The sequence below is a fragment of the Tamandua tetradactyla genome, chromosome 9 (assembly GCF_023851605.1).
Source record: "Tamandua tetradactyla isolate mTamTet1 chromosome 9, mTamTet1.pri, whole genome shotgun sequence".
Taxonomy (NCBI): domain Eukaryota; kingdom Metazoa; phylum Chordata; class Mammalia; order Pilosa; family Myrmecophagidae; genus Tamandua; species Tamandua tetradactyla.
Window position 1 is genome coordinate 60,069,058 of NC_135335.1, and position 26,870 is coordinate 60,095,927.

A 26,870-nucleotide genomic window follows, 5' to 3' on the forward strand; every position below is an offset into this window, starting at 1 on the left:
TAAGCTCAGTCCTACCCCATTCTGGGCCAATACGATTTTATTTGCTCCTTTGGATAACTGCACCTTGGGTCCCATTTTCTCCAGGATGTCAACTGCACCAGTTGTGTGCGAATGATGTATCTCATACATTTTAACTTGCTTTTCTTAATATAAATATTCTCGCTTTGCATTTTTGTATATTTAATCTAAGCCCTTATTCCTGCACTGTGTTCTCTGGGACATGAGCAATCTCAGGGATAAATCGGCATGTCGCCACATTAGGAATACTTTTTTTTTATTGTTGCTTTATCATTACAAAAAGAACTATTTTAACTACCCCATTTTGCCAACTAGAGCTGTTTTTCTGCCATAGTGTCCTCTTGAAACGGGAGACTAGGTTTTAATGGGGTTGCCCCATGACTTGATATTCTACTGGAAGACTGGAAATTGGGAAGATTGTGCAGAGGTAAGGAGAGGCTGGGCTGGTTTAAAGATTAAGAGAAGAAACCAAGGTTAGGTGAGAGTTATCTATATATGTAATAAGGAATTCCTATTCCCAGCCTCTTAATCCTAGGGCACAGGACTTGCTTAGTACATCAGATGCATCCTTTGCTGGATTAGGCGAGGTCTGCCCATGAACAATGTGTGTGTGTTTATGTGTTCAAGGATGGATGTATGAAGCAAAGACTAAAATCCTTAACCTTTCAAATTCTCAACCTTTCCTGCTTGGCTTCCAGAACACCGTAAGTGAAGGCTTCTTTGTGGTACCTGGAGCCACAAAGTAGCTAAAGGAGAAAGGGGGCTTTGTTTATATGCTGTGGGATTACTGCAAACCTATCTCACTGTGTTGAAATGGGGCAAATGCAATAGAACACATTGGGTGATTTCTGTCTGGTCCTGGGTTCTTGTCTCCCCCAAATGCTGCTCCCCTCTATTTACAATAATTTTCTGGGCTTTGTGAATTTCATGAGTCTCCGATTTGCTGATTGCTAGGTGTCCTAATTTGTGTAAATATAATGTGTTGGTCTTTCTCCAGGTTCTTTTGGAGTTTTTATTGCTTAAAATCTTTGTGTTGGAAGAAAAATACTGAAGCATCTTTAACACAAGATTACCATACCAGGCAATAGGATCTGAAACATGCTTGCGGACCCTTCTTTGAAGTGGGGATCTTGAGCCATCCCTTCTTTCGTGTTTCCCTATTTCCCATTTTGGACTAGATCTTTTCTCCTAAAAACTTACCCCATGACGCCTTTCCAGCTCTCCCTCTGAAAACTCCCATGCACATTTTATTTGGAAGGTGTCTACACAACTCTTCAATGACTTTTGCAAAAAACCTGAAGAACCTAAGGACACTCCATTGCTCATTCCCAACCTTTTGAGTTAAGACCATTCCTCAATGTGCTTCAGGCCAAAAGAATAACGCTGCCATACTTGGATTGACCAAATCTACTTAATCATCAATCCTAGGATAGAGAGAAACAATGGGGTGGGGTGTTTCCATGTAGAAAAAAGGAGGTAAGAGATCAAGAAAGAGAAGATGAGTGTATATCCATGGCACTCAGGAACTTTTACACAGGTCCAAGAAACTTATGTCAATGTGGCCACAAGAGAGTTTCATAGGAGACAGAAGAATGTAACTCCATGTTTAGTGCTAAAAACCAAAGCTTTGTGTGGGATCTTGAATTTATGGGGAGGAAAAGAGGGTAGGAAAGCATGTACATATATTATCTCTCCCTAACCCCTTCCCCTCACTCCTGCACTGTAGGAGACTGAGTTCCCTTTGACTTTGGGGGCCCTATCACTGGGGTATGTTTTTTTTTTTTTTTGATGGCTGATTTTGTACTGGGTACTTTCCCTTCTATCATTTGTAATGCATGCTGAGTCTTTCCCCTTCTCTCTTTTCCCTGGGATAATACAATGAATAAATGAAGACTTACTGGAACTGAAAAAAAAAAAAAAAAGAAAAATTCAAATTGCATTTGTATAGTTCAGACATTTTGAGTTTTCTTCCAAAGAATATCTTTTCTTTAAAGATATGCTTCCTTCTAAATATCATTTATTTGTTTCTGTTGAATTTAAACTATTCTTTGTTTAAAAGTGATTATATGATGGCATGTAGCATTTATTTTTATAAATGGAAATAGGATTGATTTATGGAGAATTGTGACTCATTTTTATAAGGGTACTGTTATAATTAAAAATTTACCCTAGCAACCTTAGTACTTCAAGGGCTTTTACTTATTTAAAAGGAGTAACAGGGAGAATTAACCATTTTTATTTTTTTTTTTTTATTTTTTTTTTTAAAGGAAAGACAGAGAGAAGGAAGGAAGGATAGAAGGAAGGAAGGAAGGAAGAAAGGGAAACATCTTTAAACATTTTCTTGTTTTTATTGTATTCTGTTTCTCCGTTTTTGTTACATGGGCTGGGGCCGGGAATCGAACCGAGGTCCTCCGGCATAGCAGGCAAGTACTTTGCCCGCTGAGCCACCGCGGCCCGCCTAACCATTTTTAATAGCAACTTATCTACTTTCATCCTGTCTGTATAGGTTTTATCATATTTTCTGTAACATTTAGTATATGATATTAAGATTCTCCTTTAAAAGCACAATAAATACATCAAATAAAATAAGCACAACTTTGATTTTGAAATCAATTTTATTTATATTCACATAAAATGCACTCTATGTCCAGAGGAATCATCTCATTTCTTCAGCTGTGCACTCTTATGGTGTAATGCAATAAAATACCTATAACAGAAAGTTATTTCTTTTTTTTCTTTTTGCATGGGCAGGCACCGGGAATCAAACCCAGGTCTCTGGCATGGCAGGTGAGAGCTCTGCCTGCTGAGCCACCTTGGCCTGCCCAAAGCCTATATTTTCGTTGGTTGCATTGGTAGATTTAGGAAGAATGCATGAAGCCAGATACTTTAAACAATCCAAACACCGGATTAAAAAAAAAAAAAAAAAAAAGGCAGATGGAAGACTGAAAAAAATGAAGTATAGCAAAAAAGCTATTTTTTTACATGCAGAGTGGGAAGGGCAAATCCCATATTATTTTTCCTGTTTCCTTATAAGATGAAGCATGGCATCATGAACCTTTTCCATTCGGGAAGGTCCAGTGATAATATGCCGTTCTCCAGACCTCCTTCTAATTTTTTTCTACTTTACTGTACCCCATTGTGATGTGTTGTGATAGCAATCCTGCCAATGTAAGTGGAGACCTGCCCAAATCATGTAGATTTTGTGTGAAGCACAATGCCTGACAGTGTCAGCATGCCCCACCCTCTTATGAGAGAGACTTTGATTTAGATTTTCATGTATTCACCTGGAATTGCAGATTAAATGGCAAGAGGTGACCTTTAAAATATCTTTTCAGAGACAGATTAGTAAATTCTATGGGAATCCCTCCCTCCTTCTTCCTCCTCTTTTCCTTCCAGATTCTGGTGTGTTGGTTAAAAATCAATCATTTTGTCATTCAAAAAGTGATCATACATTTCTAACAGGAGAGAAAACAAAAGAATGAGAAAAGATGACTTTTTACTTTAAATCATGGTAACTAATGCTTATCAAGGAAAGTTTGTTCTGCTTAGAATTAAAGTGATCATATATAATGAGAGTTTAGTATTTTGCTTTCCATCCAAACTAAGAATGCTTGCTCAAGCACCTTTGAGAAATAACTCAAGATTACTTGTGCTATTAGATTCTGTCAGCATAAATCTTCCCCATTGGCAATGGGGATTTATTTTGGAAAAAGAAGCCTTTCAGATGCTATGACAATGAATGCTATTAAATTAATGCAATTAAAGGCAATGGAAGTTTTATCCATTACTATGAATTAGTCTTTGCACTGTACAGCATCCCACAGGATGCAGATTATATCTCAATGTTTACCCAGTTGGGCAAATACATACTTATTACCATCACTCATTTATGATCTAATTCAGTCATCTGAGCAATAGATTTTAACGGGTTCTATTACTTCTTTTTTTTACATAGGAAGGCACTGGGAATGGAACCAGGGTCTCCAGCATGGCAGGCGAGAACTCTCACCACTGAGCCACTGTTGCCCACGTTGCTACTTTTTGATATAACCTAAGAGAAAAAAGATTGTGTTTGGATTTCCTCCCTGCAGGGAGCAAACAGTATTGGTTTTACTACGCACAAAAGGTATGCAGCAATGGCTGATTATTAAGCAAACTAGACCATGGCAAACACGAAACCAAGAGTGATTTTAGAGCCCCTCCAGCTTTGCCTGATCACCTACTTATAGCAAAATGAAATTAGTCACAGATTGATGGCCTCACCCACTTTCTAGGCACAGGTGCTGTGTCTCAGCACAGAGCCATATCACAGGTAAGAGCAGTACATTTTTCTCATGCACTTAGATGCAAACTTCTACAACTCAACCCCCAATTCCTGATGTCATAGGTTGATTGTGTCCCCCCAAACGACATGTTGTAATTTGTACCCCCAATATCTCAGAATGTGAGCTTATTTGGAAATAGGGTCTTACAGATAAAATTAATTAAGATGAGGTCATACTGGAGTAGGGCAGGCCCCTGATCTAAGGAGAGAAGACACAGAGAGACAAGGGGCCAACACTATGTGACAACTGAGACAGAGATTGAAGTCCTGCAGCTGCAAGCCCCAAGGAATGACAAGAATTGCTGATAAACCAGGAGAAGCTAGGAGGGTCAAGGAAGGACTCTCCCCTAAGGGATTCAGAGGGAGCGTGGACCTGCCAATATCTTGATTTCTGGTCTCTAGCCTGAGCTGTGAAACAGTACATTTCTGTTGTTTTAAGCCACCTCTTTTGCGGTACTTTGTTTCAGCAGCCCTAGGGAATGAATATACCGAGGAAAGGAAGGTAATTTCAGATTTGTTCTGTTATTTAAATTTTTAATCATAAAATTTCTTTGCCAAAATATCATCCAAGGTAAAGGTCTAGGAATGATATTTTTACAGATAACATCAAAACTTGGAATTTTCTAGAAGCAGAATTGCTACATATATATCAACTGTACAATGGAGAAACAATAATAATTCACTGAATTATATCTGCTGACAACTGACATGTTATCGCATTGATTCTCATGACACCTCATTGCAGTTCAGAGAGATGACGCCATTTGTTCATGGTCCCAGAGCTAGTTAGTGGTGGTGCCAGGATTCTCGACTCCTCACTTGGCATTCTTTCCACATTATCTTCTTAAGGAATTGGAATAACTTTTGATTTTTCACTGGTAACTTAGCTGTAGCTCATGAAGGTCGTGTTTGTTTATTCCCCAAACACAGATATCTTTTGGCCATTTCTCTATTCAAGCAAAGTACACTGATTTTGGCATCCTTTTTAACAGGCTTCCCATTTTTCTGGGTGACTTCAGGGCATAGAAACATGGTCCTTCAGCTCACTGCCAGCCTCACCTGCTTGAACATTCACTTCCATCCCATTACAGTTGCCTACAGAGTCCATTGTCTCTTCTAGTCCTAGCTCTCTTAGGAACTTAATGACCCTGACAATTGATGAGAGGCAAAACAGTACAGTGGTTACCTGAATGAGCTCAGGACTCTGACCCTTGAATTTCAACCCAGCTCTAGCTCATTATTTACTAGACAGTCAGTAACTATATAGACCAACTGGAGTTGTTATGGTTAAATGAGTTAACATATGTAAAGAGCCAAAACTGTACCAGGTACTTAGTTAGGGCTTAATAATATCATCTTATTAAGTCCTTCAAATCCTTGACCTCTCCATTCTGTCCCATCTTCTGCTGTGTGTATGTTGGAAAAACCCTGTAAATCCGCTTAATTTGAAGCTCAAAAAACATGACGGTGGCTATGTGAAAGAAAGACAAAGGGGCTGTGGGAAACTGTTGGGTAATTTCCATAAGAGTTGTTCCATAACCCAACTGAAGAGATGGATTGTGGAGTTTACACATATAGGACGGGAGTGAAGTAAGAGCTAAGCTGATGGACTTGGAGTGAGAATGACATACGAAAACTGGAAACAGTCACAACTGCAGTTACTGGAAGCAGAGATGGCAGTAGGGGAAGTGACTACTGGCAGGGACTTCTAGGTGTATCACTGAATATGAAATATCCTTAATGAAAACTTTAGCATCTGAGCAAACAGAAGAGTTGGGAAGCCTAGGATGGGAACCAATGAGAGAGCAAATATTCCATTTCTAGTCATTCTTTCTCTGACTGGGGACCAGGATAGTTGGAGTCACACATTGACATGGCCAGGTTCTGACCCTCTCTTGGAGACTCATAAAGCACATTAACATATTGAAGTTTCTTAGAATTCCTACAGCAAGCAAATGGGTTTAACTCTGTTTAATATCGGTTCTCCTATTCCTAATTTTATTTATCTTATTTTCCCTTGTCTTCACTCAAATCCAGGAGATGAAAGATGAGACTTTCATTGTGGAAAGGATAAAGTAAAGGATGAGTTATAAGGTCATGGAAAAAAATGACCAGAGTGCACATTTTTGAGGAATTTCAATTTTGCAGTGATATTTGGATTTAGGGATTCGTGTGCATAATGGAAAAATCTCTGGATGTCTTGGTTCCTAAAACCATCTCCTTCCCCTACTGTTAAGGGAAAAAGTCCCTTCACTGTTACATCTTACTTCCATCAGTAAAAGATTATGATACAGGTATAACTGAAAGAATTGTTACAGGGAAGATATAAATAAGATAAGGTGAAAATTAATGTGACGTCTTTAGCAGAGGGCTTGATACCAATTAAATGGTTATAACACGTTTTTGTCTTTATTATAATTATTTTTCCACACAGTTTACGAGTTAAAAACTTTAAGTGATTTAGTATGATGATGCTATTATTGATAAAAATCACTCTGCCTTCAAAATACGAGTAGTAAACTTTTATTTAAATCTTATCCCTGTAAACAAGGTACTAGTCTTAAATTTTCCATTTTATATAGGAAAATCAGTTATGCTGAAAGTATTAAAACTCCACCATAATAAGTTCTACTTGGCAGCAGTCAGTGGATGGGTCTTGTCTTGTTAAATACAATAAATCAAAAGATAAAGATATCCCCTTTTTCCTTTTTCCTTTTTAAAAGTCAAGAACACAAACATGAAGTTAGGTGATAGACTAAAAGGCTGCCTGACTTTCCTACATTTCCCCAGCACACACTGCTATCTCTGTTCTTGGAATTGAAAATGTTGCCTGACAGTTATTTTATTTTTCTACCAGGCAGGGAAAGTTCCTTCTCCACGTATCATGAATTTCAATGAGGTTCAGAAAGATATTAAGAAATACTTCATTTAAAACTTCTAAACTTGTTTCTCTCTGTTCATTTTTAAACAAATTTATTTGTACATCATACAATCCAAACTAAGTAAACAGAGAGAAACAAATGCTAGACAAAATGTGGAGAAAGAGATGCACCTACTCACTGTTGGTATGGAAACTAGAGGTGCAGCCCCTTGGAGGGCAGTGAGGTGGTTCCACAGGAGGGTAGGTAGGGGTGGGGCTGCCGTAGGATTCATATGATCCCACTGCTCAATATATACCTGGGGGAACTGAGAGTGGGGACAAGAATGCACATTTACACACTGGTGTTTGTGGCAGCAGTGTTCCAGATTCATAATGGATGGAGGTGGCCTAAAGGTGCAATGACAGGAATGGAAGAGGGAACTATGGCATGTACATACAATGGATTGCTGAGCCACAGCACAAAGGAATGAAATTGTGAGGCTTGTAACTAGGTGAATGAATCTTAAGGACTGTATGTTGAATGAAATGTCAGAAATAAAAGACAAATGTTATCATGGCTCACTCATAAGGACTAATTATAATATACAAACTTGGAGAACTGAAGTCGAGAGCATGGGTTATAAGGTTGGGGGTTATTGTAAAGAGTCCTAGGTTGTAGGTATTTACAGTAGTAACGTATATGCAGGACTTGTAACTGTTATTTCTAAATTCTGAGATACTGAGCTGTTTGTATGTAACCTGGTAATTTCCAGAAACTTTGGGTATTTATGTGACACCTGAGACTGAGAGTTGAGCTCTGAAGCTATGAAAGTCACCAGTACCCCACACAGAAACTGTTTAAAAAGTTGAAAAAGGGATCAGACTTTGAGTAGATATAAGATTGCTGTGTGGACAGGCCTGGGGTAGATCGGAATTCAGGGTAAAAAGATGGTATCATTCATATCTTAAAACTTCAGCTTCTGTGTAAGACCAAGAGAGAGATGTTTAGTTGATGCAAAATTTATGTCTTGGGTAGCACATTACCTAATTTAATTTGTATGGTAGGCTTAGTTGAACACTATAAGTACATGGAATCTTGAACAGTGTGTGAGACTTTGTCAGTTTGTCCAGGTTAGTATGATGCTACCATAGATCCAGAGTAATACCGGCAGTAAATAAATGTTTACAAAATCTCCCTGGTAGACTTGGGAGAAAGGAGGAAATATTCAACTTCCCCATTTGGAGAATTCCTGATATTCTTTCAAACAGTAGAGACAACCAATTCAATAGGCTAAGCCCTGATCTTGGGGTTTGTCCTTATGAGACTTATTTCTGCAAAGGAAAAGCTAAGCTTACTTATAATTATTCTGCAAAGTCACCCCCAGAGAACCTCTTTTATTGCTCAGATATGGCCTCTCTCTCCAAGCCAATTTGGCAAGTGAACTCATTGCCCTCTCCACTACATGAGACATGATTCCCAGGGGTGTAAATCTCCTTGGTGGCATGGGACAGAACTCTCAGGATTTGCCAGGACTTAGCATCATGGGATTGAGAAAGCCTCCTTGACCAAAAGGGGAAAGAAAGAAATGAGACAAAGTTTCAGTGGCTGAGAGATTGCAAACAGTCAACAAGTTATCCTGGAAGTTACTCTTATGTATTATATATATTATAATATATATATATATATATATATATATATATATATATATATATATATATATATATATATATCCCTTTTTAGTTTATGGAGCATTGGAGTGGCAGGAGGGAAGCACCTGAAACTGTTGAGCTGTGTTTCAGTAGACTTGATTGTTGAAGACGATTGAATAATGATACAACCTGACTGTGTGATTGTGAAAACCTTGTGTCTGATGTTCCTTTTATCCAGGGTATGGACAGATGAGTAAAAAATATGGGTAAAAAAATAAATAATAGGGAGTATAAGGGATAAAAGCAATTGTGCAGATTGAAATACTAGTGTTCAATGAGAGAGAGGGATAAGGGGTATGGGATCCATGTATAATTTCTTTGTCTAGAGTGATGTAAATGTTTTATAAATGATTATGTGATGATGTTGTGCGCCATTGATTGTACACCACGTATGGACTATATGTTTGTGAAGATTTGTTGATTAAAATATTTAAAAAAAACTTCCAAACTAATAACAAGAAAACCTTTCTAAATGTTTATATGGAAGGAATTGTATGTATAATTTCCAGAGCACATTCAGTCAAGATTGTATTTCTGCTTAAATATTTTACAATTTTATCTATACATTTAGGGCGATACCATGTTTCAAGAACCTGCTAATACATTCAGAATTTCTCAGAATACTTTAGTTTGGACATTTGTAGGGCCTTAGACCTGTAAACTTGTAACTTAATAAATCACCTTTAAAAAAGCCATTGCATTTCTGGTATATTGCATTCTAGTAGCATTAGCACATTAACACACTTGTCCCCTGTTCCTTCATTGTCCAGCCAATTTCTGAATTTGATTTACTTCCGAATGATCTATACGTTTAAACACTCATATATTAATATTAGAAATGTGTTTGTGTAAATACTCACTTTCCCTTCTTTTCTATTACTATGTCCCCATTGAGTGAGGTATTCTAACCCACGTGTGGACCCTCTGCACAGATCGGTCTATTTCTGGATACGGCCCTTACTCAGCCCATTCTAGACAGTTCCTTGAATGCGCCAAGCCCACGCCTGCACCAGGGCTTTGCATTTGGTATCCATAGTCTTTTTCCCTCAGACATGGCTCACTCCCTTTTTCCCCCCAGGTTAAATGCCATTTTAATTCAGCATATTACAATATATAACATAGCACCCCTCCCATCACTTTCTCCACGTGTTCTGCTTTGTCGCTCTTAATGGTTCTTCCAGGGTTTGTTCTTCCCTCACAAAATGATAAGGGCAGCAACTTTGTTTGCTGTGTTTGTGGAACACAGTGTCACTGAATAAATATGTGTTGAATGAAATATGCATGAAGAAATAAAGGAGAGATTTTTTTCTTCTCATCTGCATCTGGACTTGGGTATGCTTACAGAGTGCTCAAAGCACAATAATCCCAACCTCAGTCAAATCAACCCTTTTAGAGAAATTAGAGGCTAAATGTAAATATGAGCCCAGGGAGTGAGAAACAGCCCAACTGTGAATGGATCCATTAAGATTTAAGAATGAGGAATTGTGAACCTATCAGCTATCAGAACAAGGCATGTTCTTATTTAGTCCAGCTTCAAGAACTTGATTATTAATATTTACTTGGGGTTGAGTAAGCTTAGAAACAAGTCAAGGTCCCTAAGGAATGCATTTTACTTTGCTGCCTCAATGTGGTTGATCTAACTCATCTTGAACATATTGTTAACCCCAATGGGTGAGTATCACAAAATCATTAAATTTCAAACTCAAACAGAGTTTACAAGTAAATAAGCCAAACACTCTTCATAAATGAAGAAATGGTAGGGGAACTAGAAAACAAAAGTAAATGTAACATTTAAAAAATCAAATGTTTGACTTAAGACTTGGGGAAATTATTTTCTATGAACCAAGTTGAGATTAGAAATAAATAAGAATTCATTATTTTTGAAAGAAGCCGTGCAAAATAGACATAAATTCTAGATAAGCTTTAAGGATGTACACACGAATAAAGTGATAATAATATTGCTGTTTCATTATTACTTTTAATTGGTACTTGATATTGAACCCTTTGAACTGAACTGACAAAATGTGACAGAGGACAAGGACGGTAGGAGGTGACAGAAATGCCAGGAGGGTGATCAGGCCATGGGGGCTTCAAGGCCTGCACAGAGGGTCACTGCTATTTAGTTTTATTGCTGAGAATGGGCACTGCCTATATTTACCATAATCCAGGATCTCTATACACTTCTGTGAGTTTTCCCCATTCATACCAAGCAAAGGGTGTAATTCTTGGGTAACAATGAAGAACTGAGGCTCAGAGAAGTCACAGTTCCAATTTAAAGTCTAGGTGGTTTACTCCTTGGTTCAACATCCTCAAAGACAGAGGGCTGAGAAGGCTGCCTCCGCTCCTTCAGCACAGAAAGGCTTTCTGACCTACACTTTGGATTTGACTTACTGCTAAGCACTGATATCTCCCGGACATTTTTTCTCCACTCTAGTCCTGGGCTTTGTCTCTCCTGGCTGGCTTTGCTCTTGGCTGCCCATTTCCTCATGTGGCAGTTGGAGGCAGACCTGATATAGACTTGGGTTCACTCTTCAGACCTCAGACTTTAGTCTTAGGGTATTATGGATGAATCTATGGAAGAAATAACCTAGTAAAATTATTCTTTGGAATACTAGACAGGCTATAGAAGTAGGGCATGATAAAAAAAAATGTCAACAAGAAAACTGAAGTCTGAAAATAAAATTAAAGGTTAAATTGGAAATATAAAAGGGAAATAAATTTCATTATTGAGATCTTAGAAAGTAGCTTACTTCTATATTATAAAGTTTTGTTTAAATAACTACAGATGCCAGCAAAGAAATAAGCTATTACAATTTCAATCTAGGTGTTTCTTCACTTCAGTCTATAGCAAATAAACAACCACAGTATCAAGAACCAGGGAAAAGGATAGCAAAATTAACCCTCCAGAAACTGTTTTTGTTCCACGTGGACTCTATAGGAAGCTTTGCCATCCTGCATTTGTAAACTCCTCAGTCTTGATATCAAATATGGACAATCCATCAGTCTTAGTCCTACATTTAAAACTCATTAAAAATTTGTTTGTCATTCCTCTCAAAGATTAATCACATAAGCCCAACATAATAGCTTTGCCAATTTAAATGTTCCCACTTTAACATTTCATTTCAAGTGTACTGTAATTATATTATATTGCTTCTGGCCAAGTTAGAATATGTACTCAAATAATAATCCTGGTTCGGGTATATGGTACAGTTAGGACTATTCCTCATGTTAATTATGTACATTAACTTGAAAATATATTTACAAATGGCTACCAAAGTAAGAATAATCTATCCATCCATCCATCCATCTCTTAAATTGTGCAGTTTATTTTAATAGTTAAAATTACACAAAGGGATCTACTTACTTATTCTTTTGATTTCTGTACAGTCACTTTTCTATCTTTCATTTATGTTTTAATAAATTTTATGCAAGAGGTCCCAGTCCCTGGCTTTTGGGTTTATAAAGATGTATGTGCTGGGGACTTGCTTCCCAGTTATGTGTTTTGAGGAATGACTATTGGCTATTTGAACCTAGTATGTTAGAGACGGAAGCACTGCACATTGTCATCCTCCATTCTCCCAACTCTTGGCTTCTTTGTTTCCTGGAAGGAGAGTATTATTAAGTCAAAGAAGAAATCTCTAGCCATAGCTGTACTAGATGCCCGAGAAAGCATACATGACTGTTTTCATTACTTGAGCACATTATCTTTAAGATGCCTTTCCTTTCTTTGTGTTATGGCACAATTTCTTGTTTTGTTTCTGGGCCTCTTATAGGCATTGGGAAACTCATTAGGTTACCAAACAGATTTAATTCCTCTATTTATCAGTTAGGAGAGAGAGGTGACAAATAAAATAAATAAGTGAATAAATATATAGTCTGATGGGGATAAATGCTCTGAAGACAAAAACAGAAATGGGGATACAAATTCGGCAAGGGGATTCCTTTACTGAGCCGATGATGGGAGAGAGCAAGGTAAGGAGATCACTATGAGAAGAGCATTGAGAGCAGAAGGAAGAGCACTCGCAATGTCTCTGAGGGTGGAGAGTGCCCTACGAGCAGCGGGCCTACCTCCAAGGAGGAGCTGACCCTCAGAATTCCTGGACAACAGGTTAGTGAGAACAAAGTCAATGATGACAGAGCATGGTCAGTGATGAGAGGAAGGTCAATGATGAGTACAAGGCCAATGAGAAGAGTACGGTCAACAATGAGGTCAAGGTCAATGAAGAGAGCAAGGTCAACAATAACAGCAAGGTCAATGAGGAGAGCAAGGTCAATGATGAGAGCATGGTCAGTGATGAGAGCAAGGTCAATGATAAGGGTGAGGTCAATGATGAGGGCATGGTCAACAATGGTAAGGACTTTGGTTTCTACTTTGAGGAACATGAGAAGCCATGGAGGGATTTGAACTCAGAAGTGCCATGAACTGACTTGTTTCAAGAATCATTCTGGCTCTTGTGTTGAGATGAGACTATTGGGGAACTGAAGCTGGGAGGTCATTTATGGGGGACAGACACTATTCAGGTGAGATGGGGAGAGAAGCAGGCAGGTAAGGAGTAGCTGAGAAATGACATGAAATTACGGATGGAAGGATTGGCCAATGGATAGAATATGGGGTGTATGAGAGAAAAAGAGCTGAGAGCAACTCATATATGCTATTAACTAAAATTCTAGAACTATGCAATAATGGGCTTAATGCAGGATCAATAATTGTGAATGTACTTGTTTTAAATTCTTAGCAACACAAAAGAGGAAATATATGCTTTAGTTACGTTGAATACAACTATAGATTTCTCTTTATGTCTCCTGGCCTGCCTTGAAACAATACCCTGCTTGTTCCAAAGGACATTTCTCTTTTCTTCCTCTCAAATCTTTTCTTTAGGTGGCATAGCCATTGTAATTATTTTTTGTTCTTCACAACATACATTTTTCTTACATAATTATTTTTTTAAATAATTTAAAACAGCTTAAATTTTCATACTGTGATTGTTCATATGGTTATATATCTGCACAACTTTTCACATTCAGAGTTTTTCTTGAAATGGTACAAAATATCTCTGTCTAGATTGTTTTATGTTTTGCCTCTTGTTATTTTTCTAAATTGAGTAGTTAATAGGTTGTCCTCAATTACTGTGGATGAATGTTTCATGTTTTGGCAAGTAATGAAAATTTGAAACGTAAATACAGCAACTGGGCACCTGGGCATTCTCACATGATCTGTGTCCAAATTTTGAAATGCCAGGATTAAGCAGCCACCTTTATCCTTAGACAACTTTCCTGTCACCTTTATTTTTGCCAAACTCACTCAAATAAAGATCACTTTGGACTGCATGATTTCTGACCTGTAATTACTCTAACAGTAGCTACTGAAAAACTCATAGTTATTACACAACATCTGTTCCCCCTTTCAAAATGGCTCTGACCCTGAAAATATGAAAACTGATTAAGGTGATTAAATAAACTTAGCAGGTTGGTCCAGTTTAGCCTTTCCAAAAATATTGGCAGAAAAATGACCAAATCCATCTGGAGTGTGTTGTTATTTCTTGGAATTTCATTATAAAAATGTGGAGGCTGTCACAGCTCCCAGGGATTACTCACAGCTAGTGAAGTAGGACACAGCAGTCAAGTTGAATTCATAAGGTGCAGATGGTCACTTTTCTCTAACCTTCCGTAATGGCCCTCCTAAAACCCGACTTGATAGAACTTCTATTAAGCAATTTAAGAAAGAAAACAAAACAAGAGACTACTGTCTCCTACAGCCATTCATCTGGAAGGCAGCTCATTTGGAAGAGGTATTGATCCCTACTGTACGTTAGATCTTTTACCCATATCCTTACTTCGATCCATTTTCTTTAAAAAAAAAAAAACAACTGAAGACAATACAGAAAAGCAGACTTTGTAGGGTCTTGCAAATTCAATCAAAGCAACACTATAATACATGACACATTCCATTTAGAGACAAACCTGCAACATAAAATGTAAAATCAAAAAACCAAAACAAAACAAAAACCAAGAACAGTAAGAAAATTTGAATTTTATCTTATCTAGAGTGTTAAACATCAGCAGACACCCTCTTCCATTCTAAGAAATAAGCAAACTTGTCTCTAAATGTGACAATCAAACATGAATTGCTAAAGAGCATGGTTAGCCCAGACTCCTGAGTCACTAACAAGATGACAGCCATTTCCAAGACCAGCGTTATTGTTAGCTCTGTAAGGTCTTCAATACAAACATCACTGAAGCCTTCTCATTCCTGTCTACCACTCGCCTGCTCCATCATTTCTATACTACAAACTTATTTTGGGGTAAACTTTTCCATGATGGTCCATCTTTCCCATAGGCACATACCACAGCAGAGATGTTTCAGAGGCACAATCAATGAACACTGTACCATGACAATTCTCCTAGGGTGAGTGTAGTCCAGAGATGAGGGCTGGGCATAGCAAACACACAGAGCCCAGGGTGCCCTTTGCCCAGGCCCAAGCTGGTATTGCTCCTAGGGGTTAAGCATGGTACTGACTGAAGCTATAGGTAAAGCACCTGGGGAAGCTGATTCAGGAGGCTGGTGCCCACATCACTGCCTGTACAAGAATCTGGATGTGCAGAAAGTGTTCTGGAATACGGTGGTCACCTGAGGGCCACAGAACCAGCACAGAATGTGGAGGATGGAGAGCCTTGTGGAACTCAGCTCCTGCCAGGATTGCTCACTGACCTTGGCCTAGGAGAGCCAGCTCTACCACTTGATCACTTCCTTCCCCACTTCCAATCTTCCTCTTCCCAGGTGGTTTCTGCTTGGCTTGGCTTTATTTGAGATGCCCTTCTCTCCTTCTTCCATGTTGGGGCCAGGCTTCTCCCATATTGGGTCCATGGCCAAGACTGAAGAGAGCCCAGCCATCTGAAAGGATCTCTGGGCTAAGTGGCTGTTTTATAAGCTCCTCTTCTCCCAATGGAGCTGGTATTCGGTCCTACCCAGAATATTCCATGAGTGTAAACAATTTGTAACATATTCTGGCCATTAGAATACATTTTTTTGTTATCTATGCATTGGTAAAAATTAATTAGGATAAATACACATTTACAAGATTATAAAATTGTGATTTGGGCTCTTGGGAGCATCTTTATACTTTAAGGAAATTTTAATGTTATTTAAACAGCAATTATTGAGGATTCAGTTATGTTGATAAGGTGGAAAGACTTAAAATAAATTCTGACCAATTAGCTTTATTGTGCATGAACTAATGTTGCTTTCTTTTTCTCAGACCCATAGAACTATTTAAATGTTTTAAAAAATGCCTTTGAGCATCAAACACAACCTCACTGTGCTTCTATGGAGTACAAGGATGCATAAGAAAAACTTCCTACCTTTAAATTTAGTTAAGTTCAAAATAAGAACAAAAAAAAAGGATGGTGCAACAGTGGCTCAGTGGCAGAATTCATGCCAGAGACCCGGGTTCTCATCTCTTTTTTTTTTTTTTTTTGGTGCATGGTCCAGGAATCAAACCCAGGTCTCCCAAACGAAAGGTGAGCATTCTACCACGGAACCACTATTCCTTTTCTTTTTTTTTTTTTTTTTTTTTTTTAAGAGAGAGGGAGGAAGGGAAGGAAAGACAGAGAGAAGGAAGGAAGGATGGAAGGAAGGAAGGGAGGAAGAAAGGGAAACATCTTTAAACATTTTCTTGTTTTATTATATTTTGTTTGTTTGTTTGTTTGTTTTTTTTTACATGGGCTGGGGCCGGGAATCGAACCGGGGTCCTCCGGCATGGCAGGCAAGCACTCTTGCCCGCTGAGCCACCGCGGCCCGCCTCCTTTTCTTTTAACAAAAGTTTTTGTAAACATTTTCTTCTACACTTAAAAAAAAAATTCAACTTAGATAGTTAAAATTGTGTTGACAGAAATTGCAAAGCTGGAGTCATTACACCAAGGAATGTCAAAGGCAGCAGGGAAAATGAGACTTGAGGTACAATTAACAATACAACTAAACTAAAGCATTATTTCCAGATTACCAGGTGTGTTAGTTAGATTCAGTTGTCAATTTGGCCAGGTGAGCATACCTAGTCTTGTTGCTGCGGACATAAGCCAACCGTACGTGAACCTCATCTGTTGCCAATTACATCTGCAGTCAGCTAGGAGGCGTGTCTGCTGCAATGAGTGATGTTTGACTTAATTGGCTGGTGCTTAAATGAGAGATTGCAACGTAGCACTGCTAGCAGCTCAGCATTCCTCATCTCGGTACTCGCAGCTCAACCCAGGCCTTTGGAGATGCAGAAAGTCACCCCGAGGAAAGTTGTTGGAACCCAGGGGCCTGGAGAGAAGACCAGCAGAGACCATCCTGTGCTTTCCACGTAAGAAAGAATCTCAGTGGAAAGTTAGCTGCCTTTCCTCTGAAGAACCAACAAAATAAATCCCATTTTATTAAAAGCCAATCCGTCTCTGGTGTGTTGCATTCCGGCAGCTAGCAAACTAGAACACCAGGCATCCTGAGATAAAAGTGGCCCCCAGCCCATGGGAGAGGGAATCATAACAACCAAAGAGATAATATTATCTTGCAGAAACAGAGTCCCTACGTAGTGATCAATTCTTTTGGCCAATGGAGATGAAAGTGAGAGAAGAGTGATTTTTTTTTTTTAATTTTGTGATTACAAAACAGAAAATTATTAGGATTAATAATAAACCCACAAAGACACTTTGGGTTAGAAAAAGGGAGTTTAAGAGGGATTTTTCAAACAAAACAAATTCCCTCGGGATAAAAATTTGGGCAAAGAATGAAACCATCCTAATAGTTCCATGATGTAAGTCCAGGGCAAGCTGTGGCCCATCAACAGTAGATTTCCCAGATCACCTGGTAAGTACTACGTTTGGAAAAGTCTCCAGAAACCTCTGAAAAGTGTTTGGACAATACTGAGGCTCCTTGAATATTCTAATAATGCTTTTAATTTTATTTTTAATTTTTTGGCAATTGTGAATAATGTTTCTATGAACATCGGTGTGTGCAAATATCTGTTCGATTCTGTCCTTTCACTTGGTTTGGAGCTAGCCCTAGTAATGGAATCGCCAGGTCATATAGTAGTTCTATACCTAGCTTTCTGAGGAAATCACCAAACTGTCTTCCATGGTAGCTGTGCCATTTTACATGTCCACCAACAATGAACGAATGTTCATATTTCTCCACACCCTCTCCATCACTTGTTATTTTCCTTTTTTTTTTTTTAATAACAGTCATTCTAATGGGTATGAAATGGTATCCCCCTGTGATTTTTGTTTTCCATTTCTCTGATGGCTAATGATGTTGAGTATCTTTTCATGTGCTTTTTGGTCCTTGTATATCCCCTTTGGAGAAATGTCTGCTCATGTCTTTTGCCTATTTTTAAAATTGGGTTGATGTTTTTATTAAGTTGAATGATTTCTTTATATATTCTGGAAATTAAACCTTTACTGGATACGTGATTTTGAAATATTTTCTCCCACAAATACTTGTGTACATTGTCATTTTACTTTCATGATAAAGTCCTTTGAAGTACAGAAGTTTTTAATCTTGATGAGGTCCCACTTATCGATTCATTCTTTATAGCCTATGCTTTGAGTGTAAAGTCTCAGAAACCACTGCATTTTCTTCTAGGATTTTGATAGTTATAGCTCTTAAATTTAGGTCTTTGATCAATTTCGAGTTTATTTTTGTATACGATGTGAGTTAGGGATCCCTTTTTTTCTAACAGAGATTCAGTTTTCCCAGCACCATCTGTCAAAGAGACTCTTCACAATTAAGTGGTCATTACCCCCTTGTCAAAACTAGGTTGGCCATAAACATGAGAGCTGATTTCTAAGTTCTGTATTTGACTCCATTGGTCTACATCTCTGTCCTATGCCAGTACCATAATGTTTTGATTACTCTGGCTTTGTAATAAGTTCTAACATCAGAAGTGTGAGTCCTCCAACTTCATTCTTCTGCTTCAAGTAAGTTTTAGCTATTTGAGCCCTTTACCTTTCCATACACATTTGATTTCCATTTCTGCAAAGAAATTCTTGGAATTTTTATTGGGATTTCATTGAATCTATAAGTTGCTTTTGGTAGGATTCACATCTTTATAATATTTACTAATCCAATCCATGACCACTGAATGTCCTTCCATTTATTTAGGTCTTCTTTGATGTCTTTTAGCAACGTTTTTTAGATTTCTCTGTACAAGTCTTTTACATTCTTGGTTAGATTAAGTACTAGATATTTGATTCTTTTAGTTGCTGTTGTGATTGGGCTTTGTTCCTTGATTTCTTCTTCAATTTGTTAATTGCTTGTGTATAGAAACACTATTGATTTTGGGGTAATGATCTTGTACCCTACTACTTCACTGAATTCATTTCTTAGTTCTAGGAGCTTTGTTAATTGTTTTTCAGGATTTTCTATGTTTAGGATCATATTATCTCCAAATAGGGAAAATTTTACTTCTTCCTTTCCAATTTGGATGACTTTTATTTCCTTTTCTTGCCTAACTGATCTAACTAAAACTTCCAGTACAGTGTTGAATAACAATGGTGCCAGTGTAGAGAGAAAGCATTCAGTCTTTCACCATTAAATAGGACATTAGCTGTGGGCTTGTCTTATTTTCCTTTTATCATGTAGTGGAAGGTTTCTTCTATTCCTAGCAGTCTAAGTGATTTTATCAAGATGGGGCTGTTCTGCTAATCCCTAAACTACAGGTGGGACTGCCCTTTTAGTCCTCAGGCAGTGTACAGTACTTCATTCTAGCTCCTTCTGCATCCATCCTAAAATCAGATCTTTCTCCTTGGGCAGTTCCTTGGCATCTGACCTTCTTCCCTTTTGAATTATATTTGCATCTAATATCTTGAGTTTATAAGACTTCTTTCTTGATTTCTGTTGCTGCCTGGAGATTTCTTTTCCTTTCCTTGGATATCAGCATATGACAATTTCTGGAGTTATATTTTATTGATGATTTCTAAGTGTTTCTAGTATGCACAAGGCCAGTCAACATCAGTTAAGTCAACCATGCTGCTGGTCAATACTGAAATAAGTACACTCAACGCAGATCCTCTTAATTCACTTTCAGCCCGGAAACGTGTAAAGGTGCTGCATTTATTTGAGCAACAGGGCACTGAAACTGGATTCATTCTCTGAGAAGTCAATCAATCAACTGAAACTTCATTACCGATGCAAATTATCATATGATGATTGTTTACAAAAAACAGGCTCTAAGTATTATCTGTTTAAGACCAGATAATCCACAGCCACACATTTAAGGACAGTTCTTTGGAGTGTTCTCCACCTTTGTAGATTCTCACTCATCTTAAAGATTCTTTTTCTTATAGAATTTTAGATCCTTAACTTTCTTTTCTACTACAAACTTTTTTCCATCATTCTTTCTCAACTTGAAATCTACTGTGGTAGACTTTCCACTTTTTCACCACCCCACTTCTACCACCTAACAAGGGATTACACTCTATTAATGCAGTACCATCTTGCCCCCACCACACCCCATGTTCACTCTCACCAGCACTGCCTTGGTTCCTGTGACTCTAGTAAGCCCCTTAACTGATCTGCCCCTCCTTTTGATTACTATTCTTAACAGGGCCTCCAGAGTGTGCATTTAACAACTAAATCTGATCTTGCAGGGGCTCCAAGATATAATAAAAATACATTTTAAACTGCTTAGTACAAAACATAAAAACTCTGTATTACTCTTTTCCTGCCTCCCTTCTTTTTAAAATAGATTGCATTTTAAGACAGTTTTAGATTTACATTAAAATTGAGACAGAACAGCATTCTCATATTCCCTGAATTCAGATTCACCCATTATTATTTTTTTTTATAATGAAATACAACATATACACAAAAAAAGGAATAAACTTCCAAGTGCATTTTAACAAGCTCTTAAAGAACAGATTTTAAAGTTTGGTATGGGTTACAGTTCCACAATTTTTTGTGTTTTCTTCTAGCTGTTCTAAGACACTGGAGACCAACAGAAATATCAATATAATGATTCAGTAGTACTCATTTGTTAAATCCTACCTTCTCTGTTGTATTCCTCCTTCTCTTTAAATAACATATATACATAAAAACATTAAATTTCAAAGTACATTACAACAATTAATTGTATAATAGATTTCAGAGATTGATTTGGGTTACAATTTCACAATTTTAAGTTTTTATTTCTAGCTGCTCTAAGCTACTGAAGACTAAAAGAAATATTAGTATAATGATTTGGCACTCACACTGATTTATTAAACTGAATTTCTCTGTATAAGTCCACCATCATCTTTGATCTTTCTCCCATTCTTTAGGGGTATTTGGGCTATGCCTACTCTAACTTCTTCATGTTGGAAGGGGCTGCTGCTAATATGGGATGGGGGATGGAACTAGCTGATGTTCTGGAGAGACTGGCCCCTCTGCATTTCAGGACTTATCTGGTCCAGGGACCCATCTGGAGGCTGTAGGTTTCTAGAAAGTTACTCTAGTGCATGGAAACTTTATGGAATCTTATATATTACCCTAGTGATTCTTTAGGATTGGTAGGAAAGGTTTTGGTTGAGGTTTGGCAAGTTATGATGGGTAGCAATTTCTAACTGAAGTATGTGTAAGAGTGACCTCCAGTGTAGCCTCTCAACTCTATTTGAACTCTCTCAGCCACTGTTATCTTATTTGGTACACTTCTTTTCTCTCTTTTGGTTGGGATGGGATTGTTGATCTATGGTGCTAGGGCCAGACTCATCCCTAGGAGTCATCTCCCATGCCACTAGGAGACTTCATCCCTGGATGCCATGTCCCATGTAGATGGGAGGGCCATGGTTTCACTTGCAAAGTTGACATTAGAGAGAGAGAAGCCACATCTGAGAGACAAAATAGGTCCTCTGGAGGTAACTCTTAGGCATACCTATAGGTAGGCTAAGCTTCTCTGATGCATACATAAGCTTCACAAGAGCAAGCTTTAAGATCAAGGGCTTGCAACATGGCAAGCAAACTCACTGCTCACCCTCTCTCTATGCGGGATACGACTCCCAGGAGTATAAACCTCCCTGGCAACATGGAACAGAAATTCTAGAATAAGCTGGGACTCAGCATCAAGGGATTTATGAAATCTCGACTGAAAGGGAGAAAAGAGAAATGAGACAAAACAAAGTATCAGTGACTGAGAGATTTCAAAGAGACTCAAGAAGGTATCGTGGAGATTATTTTTATGCATTATATAGATATCCCTATTTTAGTTTAAGTTGTATTAGAGAGGCTAAAGGGAAGTACCTGAAACTGTAGAGCTGTGTTCCAGTAGCCATGCTTCTTTAAAATGATTATAAAATGATAGCTTTTGCAAAGTAGCTGTGTGATTGTGAAAACCTTGTTCTGATGCTCCTTTTATCTACAGTATGGAGAGATGAGTAAAAAATATGGATTAAAAATAAATAAATAATAAAGGGAACAAATGTTAAAATAAATTGGGTAGAGGGAAATACCAGCGGTCAGTGAGAGGGAAGGGTAAGGGGTATGGTATATATGAGTTTTTTCTTTCTTCTTCTCATTTCTTTTTCTGGATGTAAATGTCCTGAGAAATGATCATAGTGATGAATATACAATTATATGATGATCTTGTGAGCCACTGATTGCACACCAAGTATGGTATGTTCATACGTTAAGAATGTTTGTGTTTGTATGTTTGATTTTATTAATAAAAAAAATTTAAAAATCACAAAAAAAGATCAAGGGCTTGGCCTATTGACCTGGGAGTCCTAATGGATGTGACACAGTAACAGGGGTTTCCCCAGCAGTGAAGTTTAATAGTTCATAATTTTTCTTCCCTCCCTCAAGGGGCTTTGACATTACTTTTTGATTATCTGCTTAATATACTCTGGATTGTATCCAGGCATTATATTAAGCTGTACAAGATCAAAGGCTCTCATTCTTCTACTGGGTTCTCTGTATTTGGATTGTTTAAATGATCTATCCAGGCAGGTTGAGTTAGATTACATGCTACAGAAAACCTAGGTTCTGGACAAAATAAAACTATCTTCCTTTGGTCTCAAAGATAGGTGAAGTTCTAAAATGCAGGTAGTATCTTCCTTACCTGTGTATTTTGAATTACCTTAATCCCGACCTGATCAGTTTCAGTCTTGTATCTAAATACCAGGTTATACATATATAAAACAGCTCCTCAAAACCCAGAAATAACTTTTACCATTCCAGAGTAAATGTGACTGCTAGAAGAGCTTATAATCTAGGCCCCAATTTTCTTAAAAGTATTTTCTAAATGAGATCATACAATATTTGCTCTTTTGTTTCTGGCTTATTTTGCCTCACCAAATGTCTCACAGGTTCATTCATATGGTTGATCCTCTTTTGTTCAATTTTATTTCAATTTTTTTTCCCTTTCATCCTCTATCCCCACACCTGTTCCTACCACACCTATCATAATGCACGTCTGACCCATCATCTTTGATTAGTTGTTCCAAAGTCTCTCTCTCCTCTGGTGTCTTAATATCACCATATATTTGTGAAAGTTCTCGTTCTTTGGCAGTTATTGATTTCCAGCTTTGTTCCACTGTGATTAGAGAAAGTGTTTTGAATAATTTCAATGTTTTTAAGTTTATGAAGACCTGTTTTGTGTCCCAGCATATGATCCATCCTGGAAAATGTTTCATTAGCACTAGAGAAAAATGTATATCCTGGTGTTTTGGGGTGTGACAACCTAAAAATGTCTGTTAGATCTAATTCATTTATCAAATTGTTTAGGTTCTCTATTTCCTTGTAGATCCTCTGTCTGGTTGTTCTATCTATATAGGAGAGTGGTATATTAAGTCTCCTACTATTATTGTTGAAATGTCTATTGCTTCTTTCAGTTTTGCCAATGTCTGTCTCATGTGCTTTGGTGCTCCTTGATTGGGAGCATAGATATTCATGATTGTTATTTCTTCTTGGTGAATTGTCCCTTTTACTAATATATAGTGTCCTTCTTTGTCTCTTTGATTTGTTGTCTTACATTTAAAGTTTATTTTGTCTGACATTAGTATAGCTACTCCTGCTTTCTTTTGGTTATAGCTTGTGTTTGGTTATAGCTTTTTCCATCCTTTTACTTTCAATCTATTTGCATCCTTGTGTCTAAGATGTCTCTTGCAAGCAGTATATAGCTGGTTTATATTTCTTAATCCATTCTGCCATTCTCTATCTTTTAACTGGTAAGTTTAGTCCATTAACATTCAGAGTTATTATTGTAAAGGTATTTCTTGAATCCACAGTCTTATCCTTTGGGTTTTATTTGTCAGATCTGTATATATTTTTCCCTCTTTCATTTTTCATCTGTTAGGTTGCTCTTACAATAATCTTCAATTCTGTGCCCTCCTCCAGACCTCTCTCTCTTGTATTTTTTTTTTTTTTTCAGCCAGCAGAACTCCTTTTAGTATTTCTTGTAGAGCTGGTCTCTTATAGACATATTCTCTCAGCCTTTGTTTGGCTGTGAAAATTTTAATCTCTTCCTCAGTTTTGAAGGACAATTTGACTGGGTACAGAATTCTTGGCTGGAAGTCTTTCTCTTTCAGGATCTTAAATATATCACAACACTGCCCTCCTGCCTCCATAGTGCCAGTTGAGTAGTCCAAACTCAGTCTTATGTGGTTTCCCTTTATGTAGATTGTTTCAATCTTGCCACTTTCAGTATTTTATGTTTCTCTTCAATATCTGACAGACTGATTAACATGTGTCTTGGGATAGGCCTATTTGGATTTATTTTTGTTTGGAGTTCATCAGGCTTCTTTGATTCGCATATTTATGTCTTTTATAAAGGTTGGGAAGTTTTCCTCCATTATATCCTTCACTAATCTTCCTAGCCCTTTTCTCTTCTCCTTCTGGGATATCAATAATTCTTACATTTGTGTGCTTTGTTTGGTCTATCATTTCCCTGAGATCCAATTTAGCTGACTTTTCCACAATGCTTTGTTCCAAGCATTTATATTATTATTTCACTTAATGATTTCAGCATCTGGATATGTGAGTTGTTCTATCCTAGACAATTGAGATTTTATTGGGTCAAATAACTTCCACAATTTATACAACTCTACAGCTAGAGACCTATTTTAGGCCAGATTTCGTAGATTCCATATCTGTGTCTTGTAACTTTTATTTGAACAAAGACCTACAATTTCAGTGAATTTTCTAGAACTTAATATAAATTTCTGTTTTCTTTAAAATATCATTTTAATACATTATTTTCTATTTGAACAGAACAAATGAAATTAAATGCATTTGAATGATTTCTACTATACTAGAGTCTCTTTCATCTTTTTTTCTTGAATAAGGAAAAGCAAGTGTTGATTAACCTCAGAATGCATGTTTCCTCTCTCTTTAAAGCTCTGTTGATATGCCATCAATCTCTGTAAATAATAAATTCCAGGAAGAGAATATTACTTTTGATAAAGGTATTTATTGATAGTAAATGCTAAACAAATTGGGAGTACATGCTACTAATTAGTGTGCCCCTATCTGACAGCCACATATTGACTATGACTTTTAAAAGCCAAGATAGTTCATTTTATAAAGGTCAAAAAATGATCCATTAAATATTGTTCCAAAATTTTTCTGAGAAAAATTGGTACGGGGATTTCTTGTCATTGCAAAAACTTAATTTCCAAGTAGGAGTTACCAATGTCAAAAAGAATAACTATTGTTGTCAAGAAGAATAAGAATTGGGTTTAATATGGCACTAATTACCAAAGGAAAGCAGTAAGGTACTGGCATTTGGAACTATTTAAATATTAAAATTGTTAAGGTGAATAAATCTATGTCTGTTTTTAGTTCTTCCATGGGATGGCTTTCCAAAGTCACATGTTCTCCCTGTTACCATATATGCCACTCAGCCTTTATCTTCATGAGCAAACACTGTGATACCCAAAGATATCCCAAAAGTCAGATTATTTCTCACATTAATTCAAAAGAGAAGGAGGAGTTATAATAGAGACGACAGGATTCAACAGACAAGTACGACTGCTGAATCACTGTACTGATGTGTTTTTTAGCCTCTGATGTCTTGGAGAAGCTAGATTGTAAAACCTGAAGTCGTGGAATGGTAACCTATAGCAAACGTTGAAATCTGTTCTGTAACTACCTGCTAAAACATACTCTGAAACTTATTGCTCCTTGTTAATTTTTTAAAAAATGTTTGTACATGTTGTATTTAACAATGAAAATGTTTATAAATAATATATATATATACACACACTCATGAGCTAAAGAAGCAAAAGATGTCACTGAGTGAAGCACTTTTATACCAATACATTTTTTATCTATACATTTTAGAGAAGTTTCTTATTTACTACTCAAAATTTGCCAGGAAACATTTGAACTTAATGTTAATTCTTACTGTAAAACTTATGGGATAACCACTGGTTCTTTCATCAGAAGTCTCTCATGTTTTGCTAAATTCTGTGTAATACTGTAGACACTGATCCCATAGGTTTAATTACTTTAGATTTTTGTTTTTATAATTGAAGTGAAATCTTCCTCTCATTATTTTTTTTCTAAAATTTCTTTGCTTTTCCCATTGAGTTTTCCAGGTGAAGGTTAGATTAAGTATTCTTTTCTAGATGTTCATTTCATTCTCAATGAATTGTTTTTTTAAACTGGAATATATATGCAATCCAAAGTCCATTTCAGAGGTACTGACATCTTTTCAATGTTCTGTATTTATATAAAGCCCCTCAATAGATTACATGCTTCTCTGTTTAATCACTTCTGTATGTTTCTGCATTTAGATCTCAAGCATTTTGGGTTGAAATATTACAGTTTGCTACTACTAAATTTTAGATCTTGTACTATTAAACTCTCTCACCAGTCCTTATAGATAGTTAGGACTGCTATTGATTTTTATATTACAGTATATTTTCTAATTTGGAAAAGATGTACAGTCTGAAAGTATTAGGCTGACCAGCAATTATGTGACATCAAGTTCAGTACAGAGAGTAAAATGGATAAAA

General features: G+C 37.1%; 1 protein-coding gene across 1 annotated transcript in view; it reads right to left on the reverse strand.

Moving 5' to 3' along the window:
• Positions 1-26,870, reverse strand: part of CTNND2 (catenin delta 2) — a 990,776-nt gene that overhangs the window by 500,435 nt on the left and 463,471 nt on the right. The window lies entirely within an intron of this gene.